At 32.8% G+C, this 19,548-nt stretch overlaps 1 protein-coding gene across 1 annotated transcript in view; it reads left to right on the top strand.

Annotated features, from left to right (window-relative positions):
* The window catches only part of LOC128999033 (uncharacterized), a 499,696-nt gene that overhangs the window by 430,826 nt on the left and 49,322 nt on the right, over positions 1-19,548 (top strand). Inside the window, exon 5 of the mRNA XM_054425390.1 lies at positions 10,746-10,790. The gene's annotated coding sequence lies outside the window, so the exon portion shown is untranslated. The remainder of the gene's footprint in view (positions 1-10,745; positions 10,791-19,548) is intronic.

Raw genomic sequence — 19,548 nt, 5'->3', positions numbered from 1 at the left:
TAATAAAAAACGTCCAGCCAAGTTTAATGAGGAAATTGGGTGACTAGTAATTCATTTTCTTAATTTAAAAATAATCACAATTGATTTGCTGTCTTAAATACCTTTCCAGTTACGATATATTTGTCGATTCTCTTATTTGACCTTATAAGAACCTGAAAGAAATCGTCCTGAAACCCGACATTCAACCGCCCTTGTACACTTCAAAGGGATGTTTGACCCAAACAGAAAAAACTTCTCTTGAATTTATCACTTGCAATTTTAATACTATGGAGCCTTTATTTCTTATGTCAATATTGACTCTTAAAGTATTCAAGGGCCCATTCCATAATATATATCTTGATACAAATATACCCAAACTAAATATAATATCGCAATTATCTTTCTTTGCATAAACAGACTCCTTTTTTATTTTAAATTTTAAACTTTGGAAAATACAAAGTTAAATGACTTAATGCATTTAAAATAGCAGTTTGATTAAAAGCTCACGTGTTAAACGTTTTTACCTACGACAGTTTTTTAAAGTAGCCGTTTCAGTTCAGTTCTTAGAATTAAAAAGTTTCACATAACAGCATTGTTTACTTTCATGACAGCATAGTTTTACTCATAACAACACGAGCAACGGACGAAGGAGGTTCAAGGATTGAAAGAGAAGAAGTGAAATTGTAATCAGTCGAACTTCAACTAATCAACTGTTCAGGCCAATTTAATTGTTGAGTGGTACAATTTAGTGTTTGGTACAATGATTCGTTGCATCACTGTCAGTTGCAATAAGAGGTTATAAACGAAAACATATCCTCTCTTAGAAGTTGTGAGTAGTGATTTTGTTATTAAAACACTGTCGTAAAAATAGTAGTGTACGCAACTCGCGTAACGACACTCATAGAAGTTTTTAAGGCACTCGCCAAGGCTCGTACCTCGTATATTGTATACTCGTGTCGTTAACACGATCTTTACGCAATCGTTACTTAAACTACTATTGCACTTCTATCCTTCCTAATATTATAACTTAAGCTCCATGTATAATTCGGTTTGCTGCTTTGAGAATCACTTGAAATTGTTTTAACAATTACAAAAGCTTACAATGGGCTCGAGGAATTCGCAAAATTGTATAAAGCAACCACCAAAGATATACAAGTTAGTTTTCTATCATAGGAGCTGTACTGCTTTCATCACTTCATGTACATGTTTTGTAATCGATATTATTATCATACCAAATTTTGTTCTATATTGTATTGTATGTATCATTATAATTTACATCTAAATATACAACAAAATTTGGTTATGTCAAGTTTATGACCCAATACCTCAGAAGCAAACTTTGTACTCCTAGTTAATTTTGTTTCTTTCGGCTCCTTCCCTAACTTTCAATGCTGCCTAATTTATCATACATTTTCTAATGGCAACAACGTGATCAAACCTAATACTGAGATGGGCTACCTCCTCGCGAATACCTTTATTATTTGAGACTTAATTTAGGGTTTTCCCCAGTGGCTTGTGAGGTTTTCTGTTGGTCTAATTAATTTTAATCAATAACAAATTAATTGGTTAACATAGTAATAATGATACGCATTTGATGTAGATGTTGATATGTAATTTCCTGCTTTATTTAGCCACTTGTAAATAACTTAAAATTCTACAGTTAATCTATTAGAAAGCGATTTATTAAGAACGTACTTTTTAAGCGTCCAATATTTCATCATCTACGAGGTGGTTATAAAGACCTTTCTTGCGTACCAGCTTGATGAGTTAGTAGTGAAAGTCGTAGGAAGCATTGATCACAAGATATTTTTTGTAATATATTGTATTAAGACATTATTTATTTAAGACATCAATCATCCGGTCATGATATACACTTGATCGATTTTCTCATTTATATACACATTTCTTTACCTCTTTGCAATATACTTCTACAAAACCTGCATGAAATATGTTCTTTCACGATATAAGCTAATAATATTAAATTCTTCAAAGTGATCATCAATCCAGCTCTAAAAGTTAACCAATGGATTGTCTCGATGCATGGTCTACACATTGTTCTGGATGTGATTCATTAGTGTAAAACATGTTTCGAGCAATACAAAGTACAAGTTAGATATGTTTGATATCTTAATGGTGTTACTCGTGGCCACACTGCTCTTATGCTTTAACAAACTCAATTAGTTGCAACTAACTCCGGTTATAACCGTGGTTTTATTCCAACTTTGTTATTCCACTACAGCCTGTTTTGGTTAGTTATATGAACAGAATTTCTCCTACGGTATTTTAAAATACAATAGAATCATTGTATTGAAACACATAGGCTATGTTTCTTTGTAAGTTTTCATTCATTCAGGTTTTACTAAATCCGCGTAACCCATAATTTGTAAGGATCTGAATTTCAGAAATCTGTCATTATTTTAGATGCTTTTTCTGGCTGCCATTAAGACAAAATCATCAGCAAAAGGTGGAGGAGGTATTTCTTCTTGAAGGTACCTTTGTATATTAAAATACATTTAGTATTCATAATTCGGCGAATAAAAAAATAGTTGTATTCCCATGTAACAAATAGTACGAAAAATAGTAGGTGTATTATTTCTACTTTTCCTCTAAATCAATTCGGTTAACCCATAAATTTTGGTCTTTAAATTGCAAATGTTCTATTAAATTATATCACGTTGTAAGTAATAATCAACACTAAACAAATTTGCATATGGTTCTATTTTCCCTGTTCTTGAATTTCTTCTCGTTGCTTACTTTTCCACTCCAAACTCGCTTGATTCAATGAACACTTACGAACTATTTTCATCAACATTGATTTTGTAAGTGAACAGATATGAGAGACATTTCATTGTAATTATTAATAGCCCATTCACAATCTTTTCTAAAAAAAACGTCCACGATGGAGCGTCTAATGGTAATCCCCTAGATAGTAGATCCATCACAATAAACCCGTCAACTGCAGATTATTTTTCCTGTAAAGCTACGTTCTCATACTAATAAATCATGCCACTCAACAGTTAGGGAATGTTTCCCACATAACTCACATGATGAGGGTAAATTTAATGTTACACGCCTCTGACGTTCATGTTCACAATCATTGTCAGATTTTCAACAAGTTCAGGAAATGTTATTTCTAAAAGTACCAAAATTGCAGTCATAATTGGAGAGGTTATGTCGCCACTAACGACCGCCTTGTTACGATTGTGGTTCATATTTAACGACCGCTCAACTAACCAGAAGCTCGTTATCATCGTTTTATGGCTGTTCTCAAGTCGTTAAAGAGATTTTGATGTGAGAATAACGCGTTTACAGCGCTCTGCGATGCGCCTTGGTAGCCCACTGATATTAACTACTGATAGACCGATCGAACACTCTTCTTGTAATCTAGATGGAATCATTGGTTATTTGTTGATTGCAGGATAAATAGCAATAAATTGTCTTTCCAGTAAATTAACCAACCATTTTCTGTTTCAATTAATTATTGTGAACTTGTTTACAAAAAGATTATCAAACAATATAGATTTTAGAAAGAAACACATACAGTATACAAGTACCTCTAGCTTTGAGTCTCTTAACACGTTTAGTCACTGAGATGTATAGACGATAGTAAGTCTTTATTCTGCGTATCGTATGTATCATAAGTCCAATAATCTATAACACAACGAGTCTTGAATTAGCAGAACTTTAGTAGTACACTTGTGTATGTTTTTATTTTAAGGTCTTACATGCCTTAAGGCATCAATGTTTTATTGGAAATAGTCATACTTAATGAGTGATTATTATTATGTATACGGTCATTCTCTTGATTTTATGTTCTTGGCTATATTTTGCTATGTAATTTAGTAATAGATTTTACTGTCATAAGGGTATTTAATTGTATCAAGTACCTACAATACCGACTTTACAATAAATTGGTTTTCTGTTTGAAATATTCACTCTTGCATAACCAAACATCAAACAAATATTACAACAGATTTCAGCTGTTACAGTTAGGAAATTATGTGTACTTGCAGTATCCAAACAACGTTTGAAATCAAATACCTGATACAAAATTGTATACCCCGTTGCAGCAACCATGCATACTCAGCGAATGTCCCTCTTCCTGATTGTATTATTACTTAAATACTTCCTTTAAATTGTCAGATTTCCTATTAAAATAACATTAGGCTTAATAAGTAATTAGGGTTTCTGCTTCAAAGAATGTAATAACTTGTGTTTTTAGTTAAATGTTAATTGCTTTGCTTTAAATGAGTAAATGTATCAAAGAAGCAAATTGCCAGAGTGGACTCGTTCTGCCATTAGAATAAGATGGGTATTTTAAATTTACAGTTTTGAAGAATTTGTTCCACAACTTTTAAGCGTTCAGTAACGCAGAATACTAAACTATTTGTTTTAAACGTTTCATAATCGTATAGAGATAAGATGCAAAATTTCATGTTTTAAGGCTCAAAAATGTGAAAGTTCAAATTTTTACCCCATAAAACCCTCCTTGAAACACCGTTCACACGTATGTCCCAAATTTCATCAAAATAGGATTTTTTGCAAGAGTTATCATGCTAACGAACATACCCATTTATGTGTGAATATGAATGGATGGCGTTTTTAACCTTTGGGAACATCAAAACAAACAAGTAAAGTAGTCCCGGGTCCTGGTCTTACCATAATACCTATGATAATAGCTTATTCGTGGGAAATTTTCTATTTGAAATTGTCTTGCCAACACATTCTGTCTTTCCCACGGCATAAGAAAACTTAACACATGATGATAGGCTTAGTATTTACCATACAATTATTTTATAATGTAAATATTGAGGATTTTTATCAATTCAACAGTTTTTTACTGAACCCTGCAAATGGTACTCAATTAGCTTAACGTGACCATATTTTTACTTTCATCAAAAGTACGTAGCTTTCAACTCACTGAAACACCCTTTTACTATTAAATCTGACCATCACAGTATGAGTAATACATTTTTTATTAATATGCACTCATACAAACAATGTTACAACTATTGTTTATTTTCTAATAAAACAATTTACATGGCATGTTGATACTTAATTCCCACACCAAGACAACCCTGAAATAAATAATATGTACAGTATATACCATTAAAAAATCAGGGAAAATGTTTCAACTAAAATGTTTGTATTTGACCTACTGCAACCAAATTTCGGCAAGCACTAATAGTCGAAATATTGTATTAACGTCGTATGTATGATAAATCTAATTTATAAGAAAGCAATCTTTGTACTGGTTTCAAACTTTCGTGCAATAAAATATGTTGCTTAGAAATTAAGAAAAGGCATAACTTGCTCTAGGTACTAAGAAACCTCTTTACCATCGACCATATAATAGCAACCCTTAGACTAATAAAACAGGAAAATAATAAATCTAAACACGTAATATGAACGACGTAAAGCGTCGTCAAAGAACTTTTTATATTAAGGATTCATATTAAAAGTCTTAAGACGTTAATATGAACGACATAAGTACTCAATTTATATTGTTAAGCGTCGACAAGGAGCCTATAATTGCAAACAACGGATAATAATTTTACAGCACTCAGAAATAAAAACCTTCAACCAGTATTCATAAAAAAACGCACTTATTGGTGTAAGATCTGAATTGGTTTAAAGCAATCTTTTAGCTTGTACATGATCAAAAAGTTAAGTCACTACTATTACATGGTAATATTTTTATATACTGACTTATCTCTTGTTATATTGTCGATTGTTGTTGCAATATATATATATATGTATATATTACAAAGTTAAGTGACAGATTAACCCTACATCTGGCAAGAGGCTCAATGAGCCGAATTTGGCAAGTGTAGTGTGAGATGGCAGAGGCTCATTGAGCCGAATTTGTCATTGGCACACTCAAACACATATTTCGTTGTGTTATGATGGAATAAATTACTAACAACCTATACTGTTGTGAAGATGAGATTACGGGCTTTATTTTTCATATATAAAACATCTACGGGCGTTTCTATATACGCGTGTGGGAAATTTTGAAAACAGGTGATTTTTTATAGTGCTGTGACAGTGCAGTACAAAACTCTTTAGGCGACTTATTAATAAAGTTTTTATATAATTTAGGCCTATTTCTTTTTTCTTTGTACAGTTTATAGCCTATAACCATGCTTGTAAATATACTTTCTTCATTATAAGTTTATTTCTAATTTAGGCCAAGGCTATTTCATTTTTTGGTTGGCAGCCAATTTTTTGCGTAGGCTTAGCCGATTTTAATTTTCTATGCCAAATACAATGTAGGCTTACTTTGTAAATATTTGTAATAATCATATTTAGTCATAAAATATATATTTCAATGTTTTTCAACCCAGTTTATGACTTGTTTTTTTCACCTTATCACTTTGTAATGACTTGTCACTTTTTTCAAAAATGAATTTTTCGGTTGCGACTTTCTACAAAACACTCTATAGGAGACTTATTACTTAGGTTTAGCAAAAAACCCTATATATATTCTAAAAGTACATAAAATTAGTAACAAAATTTATATCTCAGAATTTCATACATGAGGTATTGAAGATTTTATAATCATTTCATTCATGCGAATATGTTATACATTTTTCATAAAAAATGTAGAAGTTGTTTATATTTTGAGTTTTTTAATTTTTTCAGTTGCAATAATCAGTAAAATACAAATATTTATTGAAAGCCCTATGGTTTTTGAGTATAAACATGCAACTTTTATTGACTCTTGGAATTTATTACTATTTTTGACATCACTCAAAATTTTATTTGCGTTTTTTTTGTGAAAACACATTTTGAAAGATTTATTGACTTTTTACTAATTCTTTTACAATTATTCCAAAAGTCTTTATATTACTATGTAGAGTACTAAACTGCCAAACTTTTTCCAATATATCTTTATAAGAAAAAAAAATTGTAAAACTTCTTATAATAATCAATAAAATTTCAAATTTTATTTTTCAAAGTAAAAAAAAAAAACTTATCTCTTTGTTACTATGACAACTATGAGTAAAAAAATAAATAACTTTCACTAAATTGTTCATTGTTTTGTGCTGAATCAGAATATATATAATTTATTGTGTTTTCCATTCAATATAACAGAGTTATTAACAGTTTAATGAGGCCACTACCAAAGTTGACCAAAACCTCTGCCATCTCACAGGTGCACGGCTAGCAGACGACGCCGCCAGATCTAGGGTTAATTAAAAGTGTAAATGTTATTTCGACAATTACTAAACGCCAACATTGTTTAACAATTTTCTAGCGTTAGACTCATGAAATTACAATAAAGATCGTTCAGCAACATTAATATAATAACAGCTCTATTTCCATGTGTTAAGTTTACGAGTGTCATAAACATTTTAGAGCATATAAAACAAGATCAATAAAATGCAGAAGGCAGTGATGGTGTTGAGCGCGCTATCTATCAGAGAAGTTTAGAGTTACAGCGACGTAGTTCCGTGTTTAGCCGTGGAAGCGCTCTTGTAGCAATTAGTGCAAGCAGTCAACGTCAGATGGCAGGGCGATCGAGGCAAGGCTCTAGCGCTCGTGGCGGCAAACTGCCAAACGAGCAAGGAATATCAGGCTATTGACAATCAAATGGACTAAGATTATTGACGAATAAAAACATTATAGCCTTTGAAGTAAACTGTAATAACCATCTTATTCCACATTACTTAAAGTTACAATATTACCTTAGTTCAAACTGATGAAAGTTTTAACATAAATGAATTCATCAACACCTTGAATTTACTTTCGGAAAAGATTTTAAAATTTCGCTTTTATATTCTGTGTATTTTATCTCAAACTTGAATGATCGTATAATTTGAATAATTAAAAATTATTATTAACACTGATAATTAATTCATTATTGTAAAATCTTGTTATATGAACCAAGCTCGATAACATTTAGATACTAAATTTTAATTCATGCTATATTCTTATGAAGTTTTAATAATATTTTTAAACATAACTATTAGTGTAAAATAAGCTTTTTAGACATGATGTATACATTACATGTGAAATGTAAAGAATTAATTACTTATTGTTTCCCCCTCATTCAAATGTACCATAAACGCAAAAATAAAGTTTGAGAGGTATAACTTTTCTTAGGGTGTTCAATTATTATCATCATATATAGAACCTTATCCATGTCGACATGAAAACTGTGTTATTGTTAATTAAATGTATTATATTGAATGGGTAAAAATTAATATTACGTCTTTCGCAATCTCAAAACCTATCTACAACAACATTTCATACGTACAAGTACATACTGTAACATTAAATAATTAACACGTCATCTTTTTGATAGTTTAATGTAGAGATTTATTTTAAATTATCCGTCTAAAATACTTTGAAATATGATGGTTATGATAGTAAATATATCATGGGGGTAATATTTCAAAGCACAAGATTCTTGATTTCACACTTTCCAAATGAGAATTTCAGCATAACAAATGTCACGTAAGCCAATTCAAAAGAGTTCAAATAAAATAAAATATCGTGCTAATGGGCTATTTATTATTTTGATATTTTTCATTATAGTAACCCTTAGAGTCCATAAGAAGAAAATAGTAAATTTATGTGATAAGAAAATGTTTAATCTTTGTCTCATTCTATTTCGTTAGCAATGGACTCATATCGAGTTAAGGGAATGACACTTTTAAATAGGACAAACTACTTACTTTTTTTACTATTGTTTTGAAACCAACTCTAGTAACAGAAAAATTAACCATAATTTAAAAATATTGACAATTAATATACTATGATAAACTTTTTGTACGTTTTAAAATATAGTATTACCTTTCACCACTTGTTATATACATTTATCCAAAGTAATTAGTTTTACAAAACTATCTTCCGTTAAATTTAGATGTGGGGTTAATATGTATCCTATCCCATTGCGAATGACAGAGTATGGATGTATTTACTATTACGTGAAAATAACTGAACCGATTGAGCTAAATTTTGGATGAAAAGAGCTTACATACTAGATGTGAACATGGGCCTTTTTTATTTTGAAACTCCCCTACGGATCTGGCCCCTGGCTCCCTAATGTTGTAGGCTAATGTTATTTTTTTAATACATGTCGATAAACTGAAATAAGTGACATATTTTATTTGTATTGAGAGATTGTGAAAGCTATAACAACATTGTTTAAGCGGGCCTACTTACTTAGAGATAAGTGCATAGTGGAAATTATCATCATCTTTGTACCCCGATGAGATTGTTAGCGTTCACCCGACAGTGATCCATACATTTCAAATTCCCTGTTTAGAATGTTTTCGCCTAATTTATATTTCTGTTTCTTATTTTTAAACCACGTATACTTTGATGCATGAAAAATCAAAGCATCAGACCCTATGGACCTAAGCCCTTTTTATGTAACTTACTAATTCTTGTGTAATATATTTAATAAATACAGTATGCAAATATAATTCTTCAGCCCCACAATCGAGTTTTTTGTTAGCAAAACCCTAATGCTTCAAAAAGGCTTAAAATTAATGTAAATAATACAGTGGCTTGTGGTCAGCTGACATTTCTTGTCAATTTTGATCACCGATTTAACATCTGCTTAACTGTGTGTAGAAACTGCAGAGGTTTTCAAGTTGTATGAAAAGTAGACCGGTCTTATTGAAACGACAAGTCTTTGAAAACCATTGGGATAAATTATTTTAACTTTCTTTGTAATCGCTTATCGTCCTCCGGTAACTATTGGAAGACCATCGACTGTATCTGAGTGACCACGGGAGTTATCTTATTAGTAAGGAATCATCGCCAAATGTTGAATATTTTGAAAAAAAAAAACTTTAAATGTTACACTTTTACCTACGATTTTTTAAGTAGCCGTTTCAGTTCAGCTCTTAGAATCGGTTACGAGAGGTTATACAACCTCTCTTAGAAGTTATGAGTGGTAATTTTTAGTAATTAAAACACTGTCGTATGCATCGTATGTAAGTAAAGTAGTGTACGTAGCTCGCGTAGTGTTAACGACACTCGTAGAAGTTTTAAAGGCACTTGCCAAGGCTCGTACCCTAATTTTTCTACTCGTGTCATTTACACTACCTTTACGCAATCGTTGCATAAACTACTATTGTCAATCTAATGACACTAAATAACAACAATGTCCAATCACAAAATATCAGTTGTTATAGAACAGAAAGATGCTAGATGCTACCAACATTATAACTCCTAACTCAATGACCGGGTAGTAGTATTATATGCATGTGTAAGTCCTGTTATTGAAGAGTAAAATAGCGTATTATATTAAAATTAGGCAAGGCAGCGTACGGAAACGGCGGTCGGCGCGGCGGTCGCAGTTGGCGGGCTTTACGCGGTATTGTCGCGCTGGCCCGGGGCCTAACGACCTGGCCGTATCCCGACGCTATTTCCGAACGCTTCCTCTCAAACATAAACATGGACTCCCCTATCTGTCGTCGATATCCTACTGCAGATGGGAATAGAAATGGAAAACTGTTTGTTGTTGTATTGGAAATGTAAACGGCATAACTTGGATACATTCTAACTAGAAAAGCAAAATGTTAAAGGTAAAAGCTCTGTCCTCACATTTAATATGAGACAAAATCTGATATTTAGATTTTGTAAATAAGTGTTGTCTGTAGGTACAAATTCGCTGCTTGAAGTTGAAGATTTAAAAATATTTGCTTTACACCAACATAATGTTGTTGCGGTGTTGTATACTGATGCCATAGATGCTTCAGTTGTGGTTGGATGATTTTATAATAAAATGTTGTAATTTGTTTCAGGGTTCGCGAGTGAGTGTTTTGGTGAAATTCAGTGGTGTTATAGTGGTGAGTAGCTTTTACTTCGTTTCAAAATAATTTGTTTTAAAGAGTTCGGTGAATGAAAAAAAACTTACTCTTATGTTTTAATGTTATTCTCATATTTTTTAATGAATCTTCAAAAATACACGTGAAAATGAGTTTCAAACTTTTGTAGGAGATCACTTAATTATTTTGTCATACCATTTCATATACTTCTAATTTAATAATTAAGTTATGACATGAACAAGAATAAGTGATTCCCAAATGAAATCAAATCAACTTTATTTTACCAATCACGGCTAACTTTGATGATAAAACTCTTCCACCCAGGAAGGTTAATTATTAGCTTTATTCACTTTGTTGTTTAGTCATTGGCTCAACGGGAATTTTTAATTTTATGGAGTTTCACCTCGCTCGATTTGTCTAAAAGTGTAAAACTACTGTGTGTGCATGCAATGATATGTTTCATTTCACAGACTGTTGAACATGTTTGGCAGTACAGTAGGTAATAACTTTAATAGAATATTGTCTTTGTATTGTTTAATCTCTTTAAATATAACTTTTTATAGAAAAGAAAACATTTGTAGACAAATTTTGCAGTAAATCATAAGACTAATAGTCTAAAGAAAAAGCATTCAAAAAAATGAAATGTTCCGGGTTCCCAGTTAAAAATATTTCGCTTGACTTGATAACCATCTTGTAAGCCATGTTAAACATTTTTTATAAAAATAAGTAAAAAATGCAGAAATGAAATTTTAGCCTGCATTTAGCGCTTTCTTTAGTTCACTTGCGTCATGACTAAAATTCGTAATATAAACATCATAAACGACCTTAGTTTAGTCACTAAACGTGTTTGGTAAGTATTGCATTTCTTCAAAATCTTTCAAACTATTTTGGGTGGTATATAGTACACTTTTGTTGGCTAAAAATTGCTTATAAGTGAAATGGTTAACATTGGATACCTAAGTAGTTTTCTCATCTAAATGGACTATTTGCAGCTAGTAAAAACTCCAAGACTCTCAGTCCTTCCTTTAAAGGTCACATTTTCTATTTTAGTTTTGTCATTCTGAGATGGTAATTGCAGCTGGATTGAATTCATTTTGGTAACTTTATGATTTTGTAAAATACAAAGCTGGATCTAATACATGGTTTTGCGTTTAACAAAAAACTATTCTGCTATTTAGAATTAAGGAAGAAAATGCTCTACAACTATAGATCATGGCAGATAGTATTATGGCGATATTTATTTAGCACTAAATTCCATCAGAACATTACGGCGCGATACCAAATCTCCGTAAAAATGTATTTTGAATTCCCATAAACAACAAAAATCTGATTACCGATAATATGTTCATTATGTCTTGTTTTCAATATCATATTAGTCTAACATGTAATTATTAAAGGTAAAATATTCAATAAAATCATCCGCTTGTCAATATCTTAGAGGCCTCCTTCTTATGAAAATCCAGACTATTTTTGAATGTACCAAACAAACAACCTGCATTATATTTGTAACGCAGTTGAATTTGGCAAAACAATTTCCAGTGTGGAAGGACGTTACCAAACCGATGTTAACAAGCTGGTGAGCACCACTTAGCCGCGGACCGCCTCTAAATTAGAATAAGTACCGGGAAAATGACGATTTATGGTAATTTGGAAATAGCGAACCATGCATTAGGCTAGGTGCCACCGAGCCGGGCCAAGACGGGAATTATGAGCACTCCCCCGACCCCAACAAGCCACCGTTCGATGACAATGCCCTACTTTTGCGATCAAATTGTTTTTGGCAATAATGCCCCAGGGTAAACTATTGCTTGGTCGTCAGCTCATTAAATACTGCCTTTGATTTGTTTTGTTATGGTCATTTGTGAATCTGTCCTCTATTTGCAATACCGTTTAGCTAATAGGAAGGGGTTAGTAGTGGTCAGGTTGTATAGAGATGTTTATTTGATAAACGTGGATATTTACGTGTATTTATCTCATTCATCGATGTGAAACCTTTTGAAATTGTATAATATTTTTATCACAAATGTCTGCATATTATGTCTGTTATTTATTTACTGATTTCCTAAAGGGATACTTCAGTTTATAGAAGAGAATACAATATAGGCAACCAAGATGGTTACATAGAAAAACAGTACGTAGAAACAACAAGAACGTAAATCGTATTACTAACCGTGGAGTGTGTCATTAATATCATAGCATGTGCTTCGGTGTTTATTTTAAGTATTACATACGGGAACTTCCTACTCAAGTATTCGGTATTACGTAACTAACGATGATTTCATTCCTCTCTGAAAAATAGTAATGCACTGATATTTATCTCTGCGTTGCCGAAATATTCAAATATAGTACAGAATCAAAACTAACGAGAGGTTTACCCTTTTAAGTTAATTTTTGGCGATGGTGACTTAATGTTACATCATAGGTATTGTAGACATTTTCCATCATAGTTGGTGTAGAACTAAGTTTTCACGAATTTTCGGCGTCTAGGATCTGACTCTGTCCTCAGCTGAGAAAAGTACCTAAAATATAACAAGATAAGCACGCAAACCTAGACTTTTCCTCCTTTTGTTGTACTACCTTGTTCAGGATTCGTATTGACTATTGTACTATACCCTGTATGGTTTTTTGTACATTCTTTCAGCTCTCTCTGGGGCTGTGTACTAATCTTATTAGATTTTTTAAGTACCTTCTCATAGTATAATGGAATCAGATTATAGAAAAAAATGTTCTCAATGGTTCCTTTTAAACAACATAAAGTTTTTCAAATTTAAAATTTGATAATGGTAATAATGAATTCCCGAAGAAAAAGTATTACTTTTACTTACATTGTTATAGTAATACACCGAGCATTTTATTCTGATAGTAGGAATAAACCAAGCTAACTAATATAGATTACAGCAAACGACTATAAACATAAAGAATATGTTATGGGCATTTTATACCAAAACTTCTTGATGACGTAAACGTATACACTAGGGTGTCTCCATTTGTAAATATATTAACAATTTCAATATAAACTACAAATAAAAACACTGTGTGATGCAGAAAATTATCGATGTGCAACAAATCAACTGAAACAGTTTTAAAACACAACAAACTATGCTAAGGCAGAGATGATATGTTAACATTTTGCAATACAATGTAAACATTGACACAAAGTCCTAGTCGAAAATCAATTACATATTGAGGCCATTTGGTATAATAGAACAGTCGGAGCAGTCTAGACCGATGCAATGAAACAAACCCACATAGAGGAGGAATAGAAGAGCCAGTGAATTACAGTTATAAGTTTTCAATGGTTGCCAAGTTTAGAGCCATGGCAATATAAGCTAATGTTTCTGGGAGGATTGCAATCGTAGCACTATCTAGCGAAGCAACTTGCCTCTGAAGTTACAAGCCATCATCAGCTCGCCTTACTTCATTGTGTTGATATTGCTTGAGTTATGCCGCAGTCAATCGTAACCTCCTCTCGTTCCATCGTGTTGATGCTAGTTAATGAAGATGTTTACTTACTGTACAATCAGTTGTTAACTCTTGTCATTTTATCTTGTTGTAATTAAATGTTACACTCACTCTTGTTTCAGCATTTTTTTCTGTCTTGTTGGTACTAGTTGATTAATCATTAACGCATAATCATTATGAACTTCTTCCTTTAGTTTTGATACTGAAGCTCTTTCTTTCCCGACTATTTCATGGTCCGATGTAGATGTTTAGTGTAGCACAGTCTGCTGTACTCAAACATAGTTTAGTCAATTGTTATATGTCACACTATTCCTAATGTTTCGCTTCAGTTACCATTTTTACCATTGTTGATTAGGCTCTGTCTAGCCACAATCCATCGCTAAGTATTTGCCATCATGTCTTGTGGATGTTTGGTTTGGAGCTCTGTAACTATATCGCTTTGTGAGTGCTTTCACTCCGTGTTGATCCCTTTTTTGTGAATTTCCTTGCTAAATACATAGTAAAAATCCTTTAACGTCCTTTAAGTCCTTTGCCTTTAACGTAAAAATCGTCAAGGTGAAACACAACTTACTATACTAGACGTCTTCATATTTCACTAGCATAGCTCGATTGATTGCGTCAGAGTTTTGTTGGCTAGATAAAAGGTCGCAAAAGTTTTCTTTGGAGTACTCCTTAGAAGAATGATAGGATCTATTTTAATTGAGCCAGGACTTAGTTTTGGTTTTGAAACCGCCATACAAGAATTTTACTCCAGCTGGCAGCCTGAACATCTTGAGGCCCAGGTTGGGCAAACAGTACTTTTATTGTTAAATCTACAGTATGGAATGTTTAATGTGATGTCGTGTCAAATCTTCAGGCCGCGAATCTCCCAGTCGCCTAAGAATTTGCCCATGGTCCAGATGGTCAGCTGAAGAGAATATCCTAACGGCCGTTTCCTGGATAATCATAACGTCATCACAGCTTATTAATATATAGCTATAAATTGTAGAAATTTATTAGTGTAGATTATGAGTACTCGCAAAATGTAGTTATACCACGCCACATCTATATTTTGTCGGGATAGGTAAATATATTAAAGTATGAAATCGTAGAGCACTCAGTATAAATCGAAATTTACTATTATTCCTGCATTCTTCATTATAAAACCAGTTATTAGTATAAATTATGTAACATGTTTTTAAATTATGAATTAATATAATCCTTATTTAATTTGCCTATTATTTTCAATATAAAATATGTAAATCAGTTTTACTCGTGACTGCACTTAGATATTTGAAGAAGTAAAATGTTTTGTATAGTGTTTATTAGTATTATATAAATTTATAAATTATGCGTATTGTTACAGGTGAAATTGTGGATGATTATTTCATTTGTCGTTGGATATTAGTATATTTGTTTTACAAGGGCAACTTGTGTAACAAAGGATAACATTTTTGGAAATTGACTGAAGCCATAAGGCAAGACTCGATAATCAATTCACTCGTTAAAGTGTGCCCTAGTTTAAAACAACGACGCAATCATAAAATTGCCTGGCAAAAAGCCAATCGATTATTGGAGAACTTATATTGGACCATGGTTCCTGAATGTCAAGCAAAAACATCACCATTCTAGTGGAATCATACACAACAGTCACGCAGTCATGCTGGCTAATACCATACTACTGTTAAACACATGGCTTCGAAAAACTGTAATGAATCTAGGAAGATGGTTTTTGGTTGAAACCTTCAGCAACCCCTTGAAGAATCCATTGAATTTTGTCAAAGAGCCAACATTATTGGCTTAAAACCATGTCCAGTGGAATTAGTGGTCATAGAAAAATATTCAAAACGGTATGAATGTGTTTATATGTCAAGTGTATGTTTACATAAGTCTTATGTAAACATTTTATGAACTCGCTCTCGATTGCCATTCTTATTAGCTTATTAGCTGCTTAAGTTTAGTGACATTGACATAGTGGCAAAGGCTCGTATATGCCTAAATTTGCCTAAAAATAAGTTAAAGCCTTTTTATTTTTCATTTTAGCTTCATCATAATACAATAACTCAATAGTTTTAATTTCAGATCAAAACGGTTCAAAATTTTGTTGCTTTAGCATAAAACAACTATTGATGTTATTAGTATACCTATATCATAACTAGTCAATACTTTGAATTTTATATATTTTTTTCTTATGAAATGATTAAAATAAATAAAAAGTATAAATGTTTTAGTTGTTTGTAGGACGTGTACGAATGCCATTTGAGATGTTCAATGTAGCAGACCTAACTGCCGTTCCTACAAACATGCACTTGCCTCATTTCATTTCATTGCTTTAACTTCGTCTCGACGTCCCATTGAAAACAATTCCAAATTTATTTTGTTCAACGAAAACACCATTGAAATTATCATTCAAGTTTTAAATGTAATTTATTGTTATCCCCATCGTATTGGGTAAGTAACGATTTTGTAATCCTGTAACAGTTATACTTTAGTGACATAAAAAAATACACATGCCCTAAGGATACAACAACCCTTATCCTTAATTTTAAATTAATAAATTGCGCTAAAAAGTTACTTCGTATTAATATTTAATAATTATAAGGTTTTTAACAAAGGCTGAATTCGTAGTGTGCCTATCAATAATTTGCAACAATGTACTTTTATATTATTTCAATCCAAAAATGGGGTACGTATTTCTAAAAAATGTATATCCATTCTAAACTAAATATGGACAATAGTGTATACTGTGTACTCTATCATATGTGTTATTTTCCCGATTATAACCATGCATACCAAACTGTAATATATTTGAAAAGTAACGTGGACTAGAATTTTTCTGTAAAATAATATATGATAAGTGGCTTGTCCCGAAGCAGTTTTTGGAACAGACGGATGTAATTGTTAATTTTTTACCAAACGGCAAAATTATCACCCACAGTAATTTTACTATCCCTAGACACTTTTTATTGCAGCTGTTGTATAATTAATATGTATATCAAAACACTTCTGAGCCCCCAAACCGTCGCTGCCCGCGCCCCCATTGCGACGTCATCGGTCAAACCAGTTTCCCGCTGTGGCCGTAAACAAACAGTCAAAATTATGATATTTTCTCCCGGGCCCATGGGGACATTACAGTAAATACGGGGAACAACCGGTAAAGCAGCGCGAGATGGTCAGATAGGTGTTTCGGTGTGTTTCTAGAGAGAAATGAAGATTTTAATTTCGGTTACGAGCGATCGACGATATCGTTATCGTTTGAGCTGACACATCATGTACTGAGGTAGACCACCGTAGTTCTCTGTTGGTAGAATCTTGCAGAGCGTTTCCACGAACTATGTGATACATTGTGTATTGCGGTGTTGTGATACATTGTGTAATGCGGTGTTGTGATACATTGAGTATTGCGGTGTTGTGATACATTGTGTATTGCGGTGTTGTGATACATTGTGTATTGCGGTGTTGTGATACATTGAGTATTGCGGTGTTGTGATGCATTGTGTATTGCAGGGTTTGTGATACATGATGGATTGCGGCGTTGTGATACATTGTGGATTGCAACGTTGTGATACATTGTGGATTGCGGTGTTGTGATACATTGTGGATTGCTGTGTTGTGATACACTGTGTATTGCGGTGTTGTGATACATTGTTTAATGCGGTGTTGTGATACATTGAGTATTGCGGTGTTGTGTTACATTGTGTATTGCGGCGTTGTGATACATTCTGTATTGGAGTGTTGTGTTACATTGTGTATTGCACGCCCTGAAATAAAATGTAAGTTTGTATTCGTGCTAATGTGTGCATTAATTTAGAACTGCTGACTGGGGTGGGTTAACGATCGTGATTTTCAATGAAAAATCACATAAAAATGGACGCCTGTTCAAACATACATAGAAGTCTTTCAACTACATAGTTGTTAGTCTTTCAACACTGTACAACACGTTTTTAGGTTGGTTAAATCCAAACATTTGAACGAAATGGGAAACTCCGCACCAGCTAATCGTAGTCGTAATATCTTTAAGTGTTGCCAACATATTTTCAAGGGTTCACGGATTACGTGCATAATAAAAGCACGCTGTTTTGTTTGTTTGGTTGGAATACTGTTGTGCCTCAAAGTAAAAACTGTGCACAAAAGTAAAAACTGTGCGCCAAAGTAAGGCTTTCTGTACTATAAACTGTGCAAGGAAGTCCACTTTGTCGGGTGACTGTAGGAAAAAAGATTTCATAAAACTCCACCTACTGTCATGATGGACGGCTGCAAGACTCATCCAACCTTTAGTAAACAAAAAATATAATTGTGATACATTGGTGCATATGACATATGTCACATTTAAATTTACTTTATTGATCATATTTGGAAAATCATTGAGATTAAGTCATTAATTAGCAACCGTGTTGAGGATTGACTGTCTGTTTTCTCCTTGAATGTCAATTTACGACAGTTATTTCTTAAATGAAAACTACTTATGAAATTAAGTCTATTTTACATAATTTCTTTCGAAAATAACAGTTTATGTCAAGTCTCATGTGATCGCTAAAAATGAGTTCTTGTACATAGATATTTTAATTAATAAGAGCGTAAGGTTCCTTAGTCCTCTGCGTTTCTATACGTCTTTCGAGGTTTTTATGGCAGAATACCAAGAGCCCGGATGGCAAATAACCATTGCACAACAAGTAATTACTTAAGCACTTAAAATTTGCATATGTATCTGAATAATTCTCACGAAATCCAGGAGAGCCGACACGACTTCAAAGCGCGGTTTGGATTCTCCCCAATAGTCTTCCATCACCTGGACGGGGGCTCCTGATTGGTGGATCGAGACGATATCGAAAAAGAAAACGAGACCGTCGGCCGCTCACACAAATCGGTTTTAATTGCGTCAGAGATGTTTCTGATTAACTTAATGGTCCAGTTAAGGAACAACTTCTGCCATTGGTCTAGCAGACGCCCCCTCCCTTCGTCGGAATCTACAATTATAATTGGCTGGGAAAAGGAATAGACGGAATAAAACAGAATTACCATTTAAATGGTACGAGCCAAGTCTAATTGTTGTAATAATTACATGCAAACTTTAAACATTGCGATTCAGTTGGAAGAATTCCGCAACTCAGTGTATTCTGTAAATTGTAATTAGTTTTGCACACGATAGTATGTATATTAGAATAATTAAAATACAGTTTATGTTGTTTGGTAGTCAAATTTAATAGATTTTCATATCTGACAAGTTGGATACATATTTATTTGTTTGCATTTATATTTAACTACAATGAGATTATAAAGTGTTAAAAACTTTAGAAGCCAATGAAGCAGCAATTGGTGGTTTTCCCAAAACAAAGTC

Source organism: Macrosteles quadrilineatus, unplaced genomic scaffold (assembly GCF_028750875.1).
Source record: "Macrosteles quadrilineatus isolate MER2022 unplaced genomic scaffold, UCM_ALF_1.0 Scaffold_7__1_contigs__length_78375512, whole genome shotgun sequence".
In the NCBI taxonomy this organism is placed as follows: Eukaryota; Metazoa; Arthropoda; class Insecta; order Hemiptera; family Cicadellidae; genus Macrosteles; species Macrosteles quadrilineatus.
Note: the sequence above shows the minus strand (reverse complement) of the source record. Positions and strands in the feature narration are given on the sequence as shown.